Genomic DNA, 16848 nt, shown 5'->3' with positions numbered 1-16848 from the left:
ACACTCTGGCATCCTTCGCGTAGAAGGAAACAGAGAACAAGTCTGCTTAATGAGAAAGGGATCCCAAAAAGGCTTGATTGAAAACATTGGCAAGAACTTTGGATGAGGTAAGCTTCTTTTGACAGGAAGATAACTTGTTAAGTTTAGTCTCTAGAAAACATGTTATAATTTTGTTTTACATATAACCATATGTTCCCCTCTCTCACCTGTTTCTATTTTAATTTCTATTCTTTCTTAGGCCTGGTCTACACTACGCGTTTAAACCGGTTTAAGGAGCGTAAAACCGATTTAACACCACACCCGTCCACACTAAGAGGCCCTTTATATCGATATAAAGGGCTCTTTAAACTGGTTTCTGAACTCCTCCCTAACGAGAGGAGTAGCGCTAGTATATGAATTACCATATTGGATTAGGGTTAGTGTGGCCGCAGATCGACGGTATTGGCCTCCGGGTGGTATCCCACAGTGCACCACTGACCACTCTGGACAGCAATCTGAACTTGGATGCAGTGGCCAGGTAGACAGGAAAAGCCCCGCGAACTTTTGAATATTTCCTGTTTGCCCAGCGTGGAGCTCCGATTAGCATGGGTGGCGATGCAGTCCGAAATCAAAATAAAAAAAGAGCTCCAGCATGGACCATGCGGATGTGATCGCTGTAAGGGCAGGCAAATCTGTTCTATCAGCGCTCCGTTACAGAAGACGAAATTCAAAATCATTTTTAAAAAATCTCCACACAGACGCCATAGCAGGGACTCAGCGCACTGCTGTGTGACAAGCGTAACGAAAAGCCAAAGAATCAAATGGACGCTCATGGAGGGGGGACTGGAGTGGGGACTGGAAGACTCAAGCAATCCCAAGTGCCTGCAGTCTCCGAAAAGCATTTGCATTCTTGGCTGAGCTCCAAATGCTTCTAGGGTCAAACACAGTGTCCGCAGTGGTTCAGGGCACAGCTCAGCAATTTACGCACCACCCCCCCCACCCCCAGAAGTGAAAGGGAAAACAATCCTCTCTTGACTCTTTTACATGTCACCCTAACTTTACTGAATGCTGCAGATAGACGCGATGCTACAGCCGTCAATACCAACATCCTCACTCCCCCCCCGCCATGGGTGGCTGATGGTACAATATGGCTGATATCCATCATCATCAGCAGCAGCCTATTGGCACATGGGGCAGTGCAAAAGGACTGGTAACCATGCCGACTAGCATTCAGTGAGGTCAATCATGGGTGCCTGTATAAAAAGCTCCTGATTTTTCCTGGTAGATGGTGCAGTATGGCTGGTAACCGTCTTCATCATAGCAACAGGGGGCTGAGCTCCATCAGCCCCCGCTCTTCATGTGTAAAGAAAAGATTCAATTGTCCCTGGACTAGCAGCGGGATGCTGGGCTCCTCTCCTCCACACTGCTTAATGTCCTGTCTGGACTATCATAGCAGCTGGAGGCTGCCTTCCACTCATTTCTCACTAACAAGTCACTGTGTCTTATTCCTGCATTCTTTATTACTTCATCACACAAGTGGGGGGACACTGCTACAGTAGCCCAGGAAGGCTGGGGGAAGAACGGAATCAACAGGTGGAGTTGTTGCAGGAGCACCCCCTGTGAATAGCATACAGCTCATAATTTCTGCGGGATCTGACACAGAGCAGCTGTGCTCTCTGGTTCTATGATACAGTGGTTCTCTAGTACACTTGCCCATATTCTAGGCAGGACTGATTCTATTTTTAGATACCAAAAAGGAGGGATTGACTCAGGGAGTCATTCCCAATTTTGGCTTTTGCGCCCCTGGCTGATCTCAGCCAGGGGCACTTATGACAGCAGCAAATGGTGCAGTGCAAAACCATGATCATCTTATTACCAAGTTATGGTATGGTAGATGGTACAATATGGCTGGTAACCATCTCTGCTGTCATGCAAAAGCATGCTGCTGTGTAGCACTGCTGAATCGCCTCTGTCAGCGGCATCTAGTACACATACGGTGACAGTCACAAAAGGCAAAACAGGCTCCATGATTGCCATGCTATGGCATCTGCCAGGGCAATCCAGGGAAAAAAGGCGCAAAATGCTTGTCTGCCGTTGATTTCCCAGAGGAAGGAGTGACTGACGACATTTACCCAGAACCACCCGCGACAATGATTTTTGCCCCATCAGGCACTGGGATCTCAACCCGGAAATTCCAAGGGGCGGGGGAGGCTGCGGGAACTATGGGATAGCTACGGAATAGCTACCCACAGTGCAACGCTCCAGAAGTCGATGCTAGCCTCGGACCGTGGACGCACACCACCAATTTAATGTGTTTAGTGTGGCCGCGCACACTCGATTTTATACAATCTGTTTTGCTAAACCGGTTTATGTAAAATCGGAATAATCCCGTAGTGTAGACGTACCCTTAAATGCATTTCCTTTGGTCTTATAATTGAATTCAAGTGCTGTATGTGTAATACAAGAGCAGGAGTCTATGGTAAAACTGATAACTGGGGTACTATGCTCCTTTGGGAATAGAGAATCTGGGATTTCTGTGGGTGTCTAGTAAGCTGGATATCACCGGGGGTGGGAGAGTGGTAGGGGGGTATTTTGAAGGGACTTGGAGGCTGGGATGCATCTGCTGTCAACCTGCAAGGCAAAGACAGGATTGGTGTAACTTGGAGGAGAGTGCTTGTGTGGTGACAGGCTGGTAGGTTCTCACCTGGGAGAAAATATTAACATTGTTCTAGCTTCCAGGAGGCCAAGGGGTTATTGAAAGAGCTGGTTGAAGAAACAGTGCACTTTTAAACAATTGTTGTTGGGGTTTTTTTTTAATCTTTGAAGAGTGTCAATATTTCATCAACATTTTACAGATGGTAAAAAAAATCTGAAAAATCTAAAAAAAAAAATCTGGGTTATTTTTATTCTTTGATGAAAAGTTTAATTGAAAACTCAAATTTCATTCAGCTCCAGTTGTTAAAGAGCTTTGGACTTCTGAAGTGGGTTACTTCCTAGCTGGGAAGGAAGTGGTCATAGAACTATAGATAGCCTTTCCTACTCTAGTTTATTCACAGAATGCATATAGGGTCAAATCTATCCTTAAGGTAACTCCATTGACTTCAGTGGAGTATTAGCCCAGGGATGAATTTGGTTCATCATTCCTGTTATTGCCTTAAACCAGGGTAGATTAAAGCAGCAAAAGCAGTAGCGAAGTTTAAACACCACTTTCAGGGGTCCAGCAAAGAAGCTTTATGTTCACACTTTCAGCCTGCCAGGGTGATTCCAATATAAACTGTCCTAAGATATTACTCTATCTCTTACTTTCAATCTCTCCCAATACATAAAAACCCTTTGGTAAGGGCACATATCTGAGCTATCACTTAAAGACATTAACCTCACCAATTAGTAAGGTGTCAATCAAATCACTGTCTCCCACATGCAAACACATCAAGCTGGTGACTGCCAATCAATAGGGAGTTTCCTGGCCTGGGAAAAGGGAGCTATTTGCAAATTCTGCCTCTGGAACTAGAGTAGGTGCAGTAACAATCTCATAAGATGTTAACAATTGTTTAAATTCATTATTTAAATGACTCAGAATTTGATCATGTTATCGCAGTCCATTGGTGGCCTACAAGGTCACCCTTTTCATGTTGAGATGAGAACATCTTAAATGTGATTTTGAGGGGCAAGGACAATCCTTTTGTTTGTATTGTGCTTAGCACAATGAGGACCTGGTCCAAGACTAGGGCTCCTAAATGATAGGATAATATATTATTATTATTTTTTGTATTGATTCCCTGGTCCAGAATCACCAGTAGATTGCTCTAGATTTTATGGGAATCTCCATTAGCCTAGTGTAGATAGTCAGCAGAGGTCAGGCATTTGAAATTCGTACTAAAATATCTCAAACATTTAAATAAGGCTACAATTTTCCTAAGGCTTTACTAAATCCCTTTTATAACACTGGGGTCAGCTGCCATCAACTGTACTGTGTAGGAACAGATCACCCCTATCATCGGTGAGTGCAGCATTGGACTAGTAAGTTCAAGTTGTTGAAGAACACAGCAAGCATAAGATCAGGATACAAAATAAATAGGTGTTTAGAGAAACTGTACTTAATATATTTTTTTCTAAATCTGGCTTGAAAAGACAATTATGGAAAATTCCTCTATTTTTAATAGAAAATTATAACCTTTTACAGTATTTTTTCATAACTGTCCTATATAATTTGATTGAGATTTATATGGCTATATACATTGTTATATACATTGGCTCAAGAAATCAACAGAAAAGATTTCATGTTATAAAATTCTGTAAGTTTTTAGAATCATTTCTACAGAAAATCATGCTGTTCTATAGCAACTTGTTGATTTCATCCCTTTTCAATTCCTTAGGACTTTTCCATAATGGGAGGGATCCTCCTGAATATGGGATAGTAAGCTGGAAGGACACAGAAGAAAACTTGTATTTTACTGGCAAAAGTGATGAGATTTGGAAACAAGGTTAAGGTGAAGAGTCACATTAAGGGGAGACTGCAAATGGCTGTGGCATTTCCATTCCAGTTTAGGATGCAGCTATACAGCTGTCAGACAAACTGATGAACTGATTGGTGGCTATTGAACTTCATCCAAAAAAAGCACAGGGTTTTCATTCTTCATGATTAAGAAATATTTGTAATAAATCAGTCAGAGCAGAGGGATTGGTGTAACATAGCTGTACAGTCGTGAGGACAGGTTTCAGAGTGGTAGCTGTGTTAGTCTGTATCAGCAAAAACAACGATGAGTCCTTGTGGGACCTTAGGCCTGGTCTACACTACGCGTTTATACCGAATTTAGCAGCGTTAAATCGATTTAACCCTGCACCCGTCCACACAACGAAGCCCTTTATATCGATATAAAGGGCTCTTAAAACCAATTTCTGTACTCCTCCCCGACGAGGGGAGTAGCGCTGAAATCGGTATTGCCATGTTGGATTAGGGTTAGTGTGGCCGCAATTCGACGGATCCCACAGTGCACCATTGTGACCGCTCTGGAAAGCAATCTGGACTCGGATGCACTGGCCAGGTAGACAGGAAAAACCCCTCAAACTTTTGAATTTCATTTCCTGCTTGCCCAGTGTGGAGCGCTGATCAGCACGGGTGGCCATGCAGTCCCAAATCCAAAAAGAGCTCCAGCATGGACCATACGGGAGATACTGGATCTGATCGCTGTATGGGGAGACAAATCTGTTCTATCAGAGCTCCGTTCCAGAAGACGAAATGCCAGAGCATTTGAAAAAATCTCCAGGCTATGATAGACAGAGGCCACAGCAGGGACTCAACACAGTGCTGTGTGACAACCGTAATGGAAAGCCAAAGAATCAAATGGACGCTCATGGAGGGAGGGAGGGGGGACTGAGGACTCAAGCTATCCCACAGTTCCTGCAGTCTCCGAAAAGCATTTGCATTCTTGGCTGAGCTCCCAATGCCTGAAGGGTCAAAAACATTGTTGCCAGTGGTTCAGGGAATATGTCGTCAATTTACGCCCCCTCCCCAAAGAAAAGGGAAAAAAATCGTTTCTCGCCTCTTTTCAATGTCACCGTATGTCTACTGGATGCTGCTGGTAGACGGGGTGCTGCAGCGCTAAACAGCAGCATCCTCTCCCCTCCCCTCCCCCGTGGCAGACAGTACGGTACAAAATGACTGATAGCCGTCCTCGTCATCATCCTGTGAGTGCTCCTGGCTGGCCTCGGTGAGGTCGGCCGGGGGTGCCTGGGCAAAAATGGGACTGACTCCCGGTCATTCCCTTCTTTAAGCTTTGTGTCCTGGAGATTCAGTCCTGGCAGATGGTGCAATTGGGCTGGTAACCATCCTCATCATAGCAGCTGGAAGCTGAGCTCCTCTCCCCCCCCACCCTTTAATGAGTAATGGAGATTCTGGACTATCATAGCAGCTGGAGGCTGCATCCCCCTCATTTTATCTCACTAAAAAGTCAGTGTTTCTTATTCCTCCATTCTTTATTACTTCATCACACAAATGTGGGGATAACTGCCACGGTAGCCCAGGAGGAGTGTGGGAGGAGGGAAGCAATGGGTGGGGTTGTTGCAGGGGCACCCCCTAGAATGTCATGCAGCTCATCATTTCTGTGGGATATCTGGGGGTCTGACCCAGAGCAGCTGTGCTATCTGGTTCTCTAGTCGACGTGCCCCATATTCTAGGCTGGACTGACTCTATTTTTAGACAAAACATAAAGAAGGGAATGACCTGGGAAGTCATTCCCATTTTTGTCCATGCGCCCCCAGCTGACCTCAGCGAGGCCAGCCTGGAGCACCCATCACAGCAGCAGATGGTACAATATGACTGGTAACCATCATCGCCAATTTCCAAAGCAGCAGACAGTGCAATAGGGCTGGTAACTGTCTCTGCTACCTTGCAAAGGCAAATGACTGCTGCTGTGTAGCACTGCAGTACCGTGTCTGTCAGCAGCATCCAGTACACATACGGCGACAGTGAAAAAAGACTAAACGGGCTCCCTGGTTACCAGGCTATGGCGTCTGCCAGGGCAATCCAGAGAAAAAGGGCGCGAAATGATTGTCTGCCGTTGCGATTGAGTGACGACATTTGCCTAGAATCACCCGCGACACTGTTTTTGCTCCATCATGCATTGTGATCTCAGCCCGGAATTCCAATGGGTGGGGAAGACTGCGGGAACTATGGGATAACTATGGGATAGCTACCTACAATGCAACGCTCTGGAAATCGACGCTAGCCTCAGTACATGGACACACACCGACGAATTAATGTGCTTAGTGTGGCCACGTGCACTCGACTTTATACAATCTGTTTTTAAAAACCGGTTTATGTAAAATCGGAATAATCCCGTAGTGTAGCCATACCCAAAGAGACTAACACATTTATTTGGGCATAAGCTTTCGTGGGCTTCTTTTTTTTTTAGTAGTGAGGACAGTGACTCAACAGCATCTCTGTCCTCTAACTGGCTAAAACAATTCCTTTTCTTTGAAAAGAATGATCTGATACTATTTCTTTGGTTTTACTGAGTCTAAAGCCTCCACTTGTATTCTAATTAAGATGAATGTGTTAGTGAAAACTTGTTGACATTGTAAAAGTTAATAACCCAAGGCAAGTCTGTGTAAAATGCTCTTGAAGTTAACTTAATTGAAGTAATTGTAATACTGTTAAAACTGAACAACATGGAGCACATTGACAAAGGCCAAAACAGCTTGGGGCTACTGCTGGAATTGTATTAGCCTACCGAATAATGATGTGGTATGGCATCACCATAAAGAGCACTACATCTTATCCATTCCACTTGGAGATAATATAATGCTTGCTGCTAGTTCCAACACAAGAAGTTGGGGCGGACTATTGAGTTAGAGTAGACTATGATTGGAGCAAGTTTCTTTTAGCACTGCTTGTTGTTACAGCTAAAATTCATCATTGTTTAATTATAAGCCATTGTTACATTATCACCATGCTATTTTCTTTTATCCTGAATATCTAGATAGCACTCTTGTTGCTCCCCCACTATCCCTCCCCATTCCCCCCGGCCATAGGATTTCCATGTGGCAGTTTGCAAAATGTACAGATTCTGTGTTGGATGCCACAATCAATCATACTTCAAATCAATGATTCCATCGTTTCCCCGATCCAGCACTTGCTTCCTGTAAAAGCTGCAAGATGTTTTCCATCTGCTTCTTTGCTGCTGTGTCTGATGAAACTTTTCCCAAGCATGCTAGCAATGAAGGTTTGAATTACTCTACCAGACTGCAGTAATGTGCATCCATTTGCATGGTTAATTGTAACAGAATCAACTGAAGTTTTTGTCCTCCCATGACACTCCTTTAAAGTTTTGTCCAATTAAAAGAAAAAAAATTGCAACAGTAAGAAAATATAGGGTCTTTGAGGAAAGCAGGATTTATATCTGTGTGCATGGATAGTGTCTAGACTCGCACTTTGTGGGTGCTATGATAATACAAATAATAAATAAAACTGAAAGATTCTAGAAAGATTGAGTAAATTTTAGCAGCTGACAACTATGTCACACATTCTGCTTCAGCTCTTATTACTCTAGTTCTAATTGCTTGATTCCTGGGGGGAGGAAGTAATGTAGTATAGTAATACTATATTATGGTAATAACACTGTGCATTGTAAAGGTGATCAGATTATCTTCATGTTAATACATCAATTAATATAATGAAAAGTGCTGTTGTCAGTCTGCATGGGAGTGAAGCACTCTACAGTGCAAGTGGCCTGGATAGACACATCCCATTTGCTTCATTGAACAAAAAATATTCCAATCAAGTAGACAGAAGGCAAAATTCACCACTGAGGCATTTGTAAACGGGCTTGGTCAGAGAAAGCATGAAATGAATTTATGACAAAGAAATCTGTGTATTGCAGGAATCTGTATATTGCAGGTAGATTTCCAGGCTCACTTTCACAAGTAGAAGCAATGAAAAGGTGAGAAGGAAGAGTGAGAAAAGGGAAAGGATACGTATATTTCTACATATGATGGCCCTGCCCTGCAAACTGGTAGCTCCCTTAACTGCCATTATCTTTTGTTAAAAGCAGCAAAGAGTCCTGTGGCACCTTAGAGACTAAAGACGTATTGGAGCATGAGCTTTCGTGGGTGAATACCCACTTCGTCGGATGCATCCGACGAAGTGGGTATTCACCCACAAAAGCTCATGCTCCAATACGTCTGTTAGTCTCTAAGGGTATGTCTACGCTACCAGATTAGTTCGATTTAACTTAATTCGAATTTGTGGAATCGACCTTACAAAGTCAAATTTGTGTGTCCACACTAAGGACACTAATTCGACTTTGTGAGTCCACACTAACGGGGCAAGCGTTGACATTGGAAGCGGTGCACTGTGGGAAGCTGCCCATTTGAATTCTGGGATTTCCCCACAATTCATGCTGGGGGGAAAAAATGTGTCGAAGGTGGTCTTGGGTAACTGTCATCATTCAGCATGCTTTCGGACGTCTCCAGGGGAGATGGAGGAGCTTATTGACGCGCTCGGATCTCAGCGAAACCAATATCCCCATTGTTATTGCAGCTTGCTGTGTGCTCCACAATCTCTGTGAGAGCAAGGGGGAGACCTTTATGGCAGGATAGGAGGTTGAGGCAAATCACCTGGCTGCTGATTACGCTCAGCCAGACAGCCGTGCCATTAGAAGAGCCCAGCGGGAGGCACTGTGCATCCGGGAGGCTTTGAAAGCAAGGTTCCTCAGCGAGCAGCGTGATCTGTGACTGTTCAGTTTCTTTACAGAGAAGCTGAACCTGCCCCTGCTTCAGTTACTATTGACTGTCTTCTGCGGTTACATACCCCGTTCACCACGTTTCCCCCCTTCCAACACACATTTAAAAATAAAGTTAATGGAACATTGTTAATTAACAACGTTTTCTTTATTAATGAATTCGCGTTAAAGGGTTGAAACAGGGATGCAGACTGTGGTGGGTAGGGTGTGCAGTGATGTTAACGCCGCTTCTACACTCAAGGAATGATAGGCTCCTGCTCCTAGAGTGGTCTGCAGTGCCGGACTGGTTGTTTCAATGGAGCCTGCCATCCCTCCTTTTCGGGACTCTGTGTGCGGGGGCTACGTGACCTTGTGGTGGGGGAGGACGGTTACAGATTCCCCTGCTGCGTGGCTCTGTGGTCCAGGACAAGGACCGCTGCATAAGTTCTGTAACCACCCTCCCATGCCACAAAGTCACGTACCCCCCACCCACACAGAACATGGAAAACAGAATTCGAACTAAAGAGCCCTCTAGGTCGAACTAATTAGCTTCCTGGTGTGGACGGGTGCATGGTTAAGTCGAATTAATGCTGCTAAATTCGACATAAACTCCTAGTGTAGACCAGGCCTAAGGTGCCAAAGGACTCTTAGTCTGGATCTGTAAAAGCAGCAAACATGGCTACCCCTCTAATACTTGACATTATCTTTTGTTGGAACTCTCAATATATGGGTTCTACACCTCACAGGAACAGGCCTTCATGACCATGAGGAAAAGACCCCCAGAAGAAAAATAAGCCATTCTACATCTCCTCTTTCCCAAAAGCTGGTACTACTATGGATGATACTGCTCTGATTAAAGTGAAATGAAGCACTTAGATTATTCAATGAAGAGTGGAGAGCTGGGAACCTTCCTGTCCTGAAATGCAGGTTGATAGAGTTTTGGAGATCACTAAGGAGAATATAAGAGTAACATTGTAAACATTGGAGCATCAATCCACTAAGCTTCAAACCAAATTCTATTTCAGACATGGCTAATTTCTATAACTTGGTAATTTACACTAGTGCTATCATATAGTGCAGTACTTTTTTGCTTTTTCAATAATATTTTTGCAGGTGTTATTTGCTCAGTTCAACTTTTTGGTTGATAATTTATCTCTTTTCCTTACCCTCTCCCCTTCCCACCAAAAAATCTGGCCTCCTTATACTTAGCTGTCTGATTGCTGCCAGATGTTCCAGGTACATCCCTACAGAACAAGCCAGCTGCACTGCTGAATGCCCCAAATAGATCCTAACAGGCAGTTGGCTTCCACTGAATGTTAATGACTGAGGGTAACACAACAGGATAGCTCAGTGGTTTGAGCATTGGCCTGCTAAACCCAGGGTTGTGAGCTCAATCCTTGAGGGAGCAATTTGGGGACTGGTCCTGCTTTGAGCAGGGAGTTGGCCTAGATGATCTCTTGAGGTCCCTAATAATCTATGATTAACAGATGCAGTGGAGGTCTACCAGGAAAAGTTTTATGGAATTCAGATATGAGCACCCTAGCTACATGTTGATTTGAGATTTGGTGAATAAAAAAAACACATATAAAATCTAGGTTTTAAGTAAATTTAATCACGTTTAAATGGTGCCTTTTATGCTTGAATAAATGTATTATGAAAAGAGCCTGAAGGGCAGCTCTTTATGATGTGATTCTTTATTTTAAACAAAGTTTTAACCTATTGCACAGCAAGTAAGTATGCAGTTATGGAGATTATAAATATTTTTAAAGTTATATATTTAGTAAACAGAATTATATTTTAGCTTTGTTGTTATACTGTAGAAAGACTAACATATATATTTCAACTGTAATGTTACATTTGTCCATGAATATACAAAAAAAGGCTGTATTTTTTTAAAGATTTCTGTGCTACAGCTTTGTAATTTAAAACCAGTTGTAAAATACAGATGGCATTAATGATATTCCTCTTGCTACATCAGGGCATCAAATAAATTATTTCTTTGTATTTATGTGTGCCTTTTCCAAAGACTCTGCCATTTAAGAGAAAGTTTGTCTGTTTAATCCTATATGCTGTGTACCAGATCCTTTTTCTCTAGGAGATTTTGTTGTAGTCACAGTTGCAGCGGAAGTAACTGCTTTATTACAGATACTATGATGCACTTAAGTTAATTTTTGCTATGCTTGTCCTTCAACGTCTTTGTAGCAATCACCATTGACTAGCCATTTTTTAGCCATTTGCACAAAACTGTTTCACTTCAGAAAATATTAAAGAAGCAGCTAGAACAATTGTTATTTTAGTTACTCTCTACAAACATTAACCAAATATAGTGCGAGAGGCCTTCACTTCCTAAGGCTATTTCTAAGGACACTTTCCTTGAACTGTGTGACTTGCTGTCCCCCCCCTGAGAAGCGCCAGGACACAAGGATGCGAAGCCCTGACTATGAAACAAGACTAGCACAGGCAACACATGGTATCTGAATTTCTCCATACCTCTACCCTGTCAATATACATTTTCTAGAGGGAACACCGATAGGGACAGGATGCTAATTCCACTTTTTAGACCAGGTTAGTTTATGATCTCTGTGCTGAGGCCACCTATAAGGATTCCAACTAGTAACAAATGGAGCAGTGACTATGCAATATGCACACTTCATAAGAACTGAACTAAGGCCCACACGTTTCATATAGACTAAAAACAGACCTAATCTGGATTTGATCTGAATCAGCTCTCTATGGATCAAGGCTCACTATCATTCAGTCTCCTTATTTTTCCAGTCCTTCTGTTATAAGACAAGCAACACTGTAGCAGAGACATACCTTTTAGGTGTCAATCCATTGAAGAGAAGGAGAGATTTGGATGCCAAAGAACTGCAAGATCAAGCTTATCCATAACACAAAAAACCAAGTCCCTGACCACTCTTTAAAGATTTCATGGTACATGAGTGGGAAATGTTTGTTAGTGTCCTTCCAAATTCTAATTGAGATTAGTACAATTTGGTTACTCATAGTTTCTTTTGGTGCATTTAGCATTAAATGTCCTTTCTAAAAACTGCTGTGAAACATTACTGATACAGCATACCTGTCATAATCCACTTCCACTCCATGTGGCTATAGGTCAGTGGTTGGGAAGAGATTCCATTACTGTATATCCAGTCTATAAAGCATTTGGAGATCCTTCTGGAAGAATGGAAGTATAGACATGTAAACTGTCACCACTACCAATTTCAGACTAAACATTTAAGATATTGCCATAGTTGAAATCCTAAAATTAAGTGCACTGGTTTCCTCTGGGCTTGCAGAAACACTCATGAATGTTGTGTTCTACTCTACTTGTATTCTCTGCTTTGCCTATTTTGTTAATAATTACTAAACACATTTAAATTTGGAGTCTGTAAATTTTGATCTGTGCTTTTAATGGCACTTCTTAGCCCAGTACAGCTGCCCAATACAAGTAAGGTTTTCAATAAAATTAAAACTACAATTAAACTGCCCCTTAGTGTGCACAGATTGGCAGTGTATTAACTTGTGTTGTGTGCCACAAAGAGGAAAGTGGAATTCTAAAGAGCCTGAAGGAAACCACAAAACTGCCCAAACTACTTTAAAATATTTAATTTATTATTCCAAAGGTTTGAACATCCATGTGTCTCTCTCGTCCTTAGTGTCTAATTAAATACCATATAAATTGAAGACACAGTATTTCAAACTCCTACTCAGACAATAACTTTATTCATACAGGTTCAGTTCAATGGGATCTTTCATTTGAGAGAGGGTTTGCAAGATCAGACCTTCATTTACTTTAATTTAAAACATTTACCTGCTTGCTTCTTTCTTAGATATGGATGGTGAAAACTTTAGAGGCTCATTCATGTTTGGTGCAATTCCACTGACTTCAAGATAACTGTATTGATTTCAGTGGCGCTCCATAAATGAATTGGTCCATTATTCCTTGACATTCCATTTTCTGTTGATTTATTTTGTTATTCTTTTAATAATTAAAATCTGTGTATGATTTCTTCATTAAGTAACCAGTGGAGACAATAGTTTATTATTTAAATAAATGAGAAAGAAGATACAATTTGAGCTACAGTTGATTTTGAAAACAGTTCATTTTTTTGTTTTGTTTATTTTAAGGGACAGCAACAATTTGTTAACATAGATCTTTCTTGTGCATTTAACGGAAATGGTAGCTTCTGTAAAATGTGTAACTAGAGTTTGATAGAAACAGTATTGTACAACCTATCATAAATCTAATTTCAAGCGAAGAGCTAAAATTCCCCTAATAACTTCTTACAAAGTTACAAGTTGTGGATTTGTAATGTTAAATGCCATTTACTATTTTCATATGTTCAAGTTATGTGATGTTAGTTCCAGCTTAGATAAGCCACATATGAGGTGACTGATAACCAGATTTTTCTCTTATATCTTCATTCAGATAGGAGTATGGGCAGATGCAGGAATCTGTTCTACTCCTAAGGGAAAGAAACTGGTGCAATGCAACTGCACTCAAGGAAACAGAATTCCCTTGCAAAAGCACCAATATATATTTTCTGAAGAAAATAGGTGGTAGGAGGAGACAAAAATGCATGCTCAAGTTTCCAAGGAAAGCATGTTGATGCCTAATGCTTGGAAAAAAAAGAGTAAAAATGTATCCATTATAAAAATATGTTGCTTAAGTGCTGTCAGGGGAACATCAGTGAGACCTATGATGATCTGCTGAGTAAATGCCGGTCATGCAAGTTAAAGCTGCCCGAGAGCAACTTTCAATGACACATCCAATTTCAGTATTTACAACGCATGAACTATTAAACCCTACCAATATGACTCTTTAAGGCAACCCTGTTCAGAGCTATATGCTGACTGACACTGCAATATAAAATAAAGAAATATTTCCTTGGTGCTTCACAACACATTTCTAGAGAAAAACACCAGTGGGTACTAGGGACTGGTTGTTACTGATCAAAGAAAAAAATAACAGTATTTCTATTCAGTGGCCCTCTATTGCCCAAAATGACCTCTCATTTAACGTGGTCTGTTCTTTGAAAAGCAATGATAACAGTGGGAAGAATTTAAAAATGGAACAAATGAGTTTTCTTTAGATCCCAAGCCATGCTTGTCTTACACACATGAGTAGTTCCATTAATTTCTAAGGGACTAACAACATGATTAAGGGTTTGTTTACACAGAGACACTCAGGATATTAACCTGAATTAATTTTTAAAGTGGATTAAATAAACTGTATTAAATCTCTGTGTGGACACACACACATTCAGAAAATTAAGATAAACTGAATTAACACCACTTTAATTCTCAATAGCTAAAGGCTAGCCTACATATGAAAATTAATCCAGTGTAAAGTAGGATGTGAATTAAATGGGATTAACTATTCCTGATTAACTCCATGGATGGAAGCTGTTACTCTGGAATAAGAATGCTTTATTCTGGATAAGATGATTCATTTTAATTCCAGAATAAATAAATGGTGTTAATAAGAAATCACTATTCTGGAATAGTTCCCTGTGTAGATAAATCATAAAGCAAGTAAGATATTAACCTATGCACATAAATCTTTATATTTGCCTATAATTTGCTCATGTACCTGTATTATGTAATATAATCTCTAGTTGAATACATGATAGTGTAATTGTACTTTTTTTCTGGGAAAATGAATTACAGATTAATGTTAGGAGGATTATTTAAGGGACAGAATTATAGATCTATTTCCCCCGAGAAATTTACATTGTTTTACATGAGGAAAAACTTATTCTTATGGGTTAGTTTTTCTACCCTGCATATCATCTCATTCTTCGCTGCTGACAGATTTCCTGAATTGTACAGAAAATTTGAGGAAAATAGACCTACAGGATGGCATTTGAATTCAAATATACAGACTTTGTATACAAAATTACACATTGCATTTGCAAAAAGCAAAAGAAGGTTAGCCCTTGAGACTGTCATCTGAATAGTTTATGCATACTCTAGTACTCTAATGACAGTGTAGCTGCACCTCTAGGGTGAAATCAGTGGCATCAATCCCATAGATTTCAATGGGACCAGAACTGCACCCTTAGTGCAAGTGCACTATCTCAGTATGATCCAGGAATTGTATCAATGCTGTTAAAAAGTGGGCAAGCAGCTCTGGAGCAAGTTGCAATTTAAACCAAGGTGTCTACACTAGAATCTAACAATTTTAGTGTAGGCAGGGGCTAAGGGCAAAAAGTTCAACAGGCTTTAAAGGGGTTGAATCATAGAATATCAGGGTTGGAAGGGCCCTCAGGAGGTCATCTAGTCCAACCCCCTGCTCAAAGCAGGACCAATTCCTACACAGATTTTTGCACCAGATCCCTAAACAGCCCCCTCAAGGATTAAGCTCTTAACCCTGGGTTTAGTAAGCCAACGCTCAAACCACTGAGCTATCCCTCCCCAACTATCCCTACATATATTTATCTAGAATTTTATTTATACCAGGTATATCTTCTTGTCCATTAATAGATTTTGGTCAAAATCATAGGAGGTTCTTAGTGTCATCTAAGCCCATTGAAGTCAGGAGAGTTGAAAACAATTAGCACCTCATTGGAGATATGCAGCACTTTAGCATTTTGGGGGATCTGGCCCTTTATTTGCGACATGTATAAACAGATGCTTAGCAAAACAGAAGTTCCTTAATGGCTTATTCAGTGAATCATGTAAGACTAAATTAGAGTTTAATTTTAAGAAAGGATAGAAATCAACTGTCGTCAGATGAGGATCATAAACAAGCACCAGAACCAGCACTGCAAAAAGTATCTCTCCCAAACACTGTCCTTTGGGCAGAAAACAGTGCAGTTCATCTCTTATTAATCTCTGCTTCAGAAAATTTAGTTATTCTTCTACAGAATTATCTTATTGTGAATAAACCCAGATACGTTTTTGCAGACTTCTTTTTCTGCATTTATCTATACTTGTCAATTCTGAGAAATATAGAACTCTGTTCACTTTATCTACTGACCTAAATCAAGCAATACTGAGTGAGAAATGCCCCAGGACTTTTCATGATAGAATTATTGGATTTTTTTTTTGCCTTTCAATTGAAATTGGCAAATATTAGAATTACATTTAGTCTTATTTTATCAGAGTATTTAGAATCAATTGTGATGAAGTTATGTAATATTCTAAAAAAAATAAAAATGTTTTCTGTGCTAGATACTACTAGATACTAATCATTAAACAACTAGATACTAATCATTACTGAATAGACCAAAGTAAATTGTTTACCAAATTGATTTTTCTGTTCTGGCTTCCACATTTCCTCCCCCACACAGCTATAGTAACCTTAAATTAATTTGGGTACTTTACAGCTAAAGTTTAAATTAACACATTTCAGTAAGTAAAGAAAAGCTAAAAATAAAGACTTGAAAACTGAATCTAATGACAATGAGGATAAATCAAGTGTATGCTCAAGTGAACTTCTATATTATTCAAAATGAGTAAATGATAATCACTGTTCAAAACTCATTTGGACAGATTCTGCTAAGATAGACTGATGTAAGCTGGAACAAACTCCACCGTAGTTAATGGAGTTACAATAGTGTAAATATGGAGTAACTGAGAGCAGAATCTGACCTAATGTATTTAGCTAATGGCTCACAGAAAGCAAACCAGCATCAAAACC

At 40.7% G+C, this 16848-nt stretch overlaps 1 long non-coding RNA gene across 4 annotated transcripts in view; it reads right to left on the bottom strand.

Moving 5' to 3' along the window:
- LOC120406685 overlaps positions 1 to 16848 on the bottom strand; it is a 103520-nt gene that overhangs the window by 46558 nt on the left and 40114 nt on the right. For all 4 annotated transcript variants that reach the window (XR_005599478.1, XR_005599476.1, XR_005599479.1 and 1 more), the window contains one exon: positions 12280 to 12377. This is a non-coding gene — a long non-coding RNA (uncharacterized LOC120406685). The remainder of the gene's footprint in view (positions 1 to 12279; positions 12378 to 16848) is intronic.

This window comes from Mauremys reevesii, linkage group 5, assembly GCF_016161935.1.
Source record: "Mauremys reevesii isolate NIE-2019 linkage group 5, ASM1616193v1, whole genome shotgun sequence".
NCBI classification, from domain to species: domain Eukaryota; kingdom Metazoa; phylum Chordata; order Testudines; family Geoemydidae; genus Mauremys; species Mauremys reevesii.
This window is presented reverse-complemented; position numbering and strand designations above follow the sequence as displayed.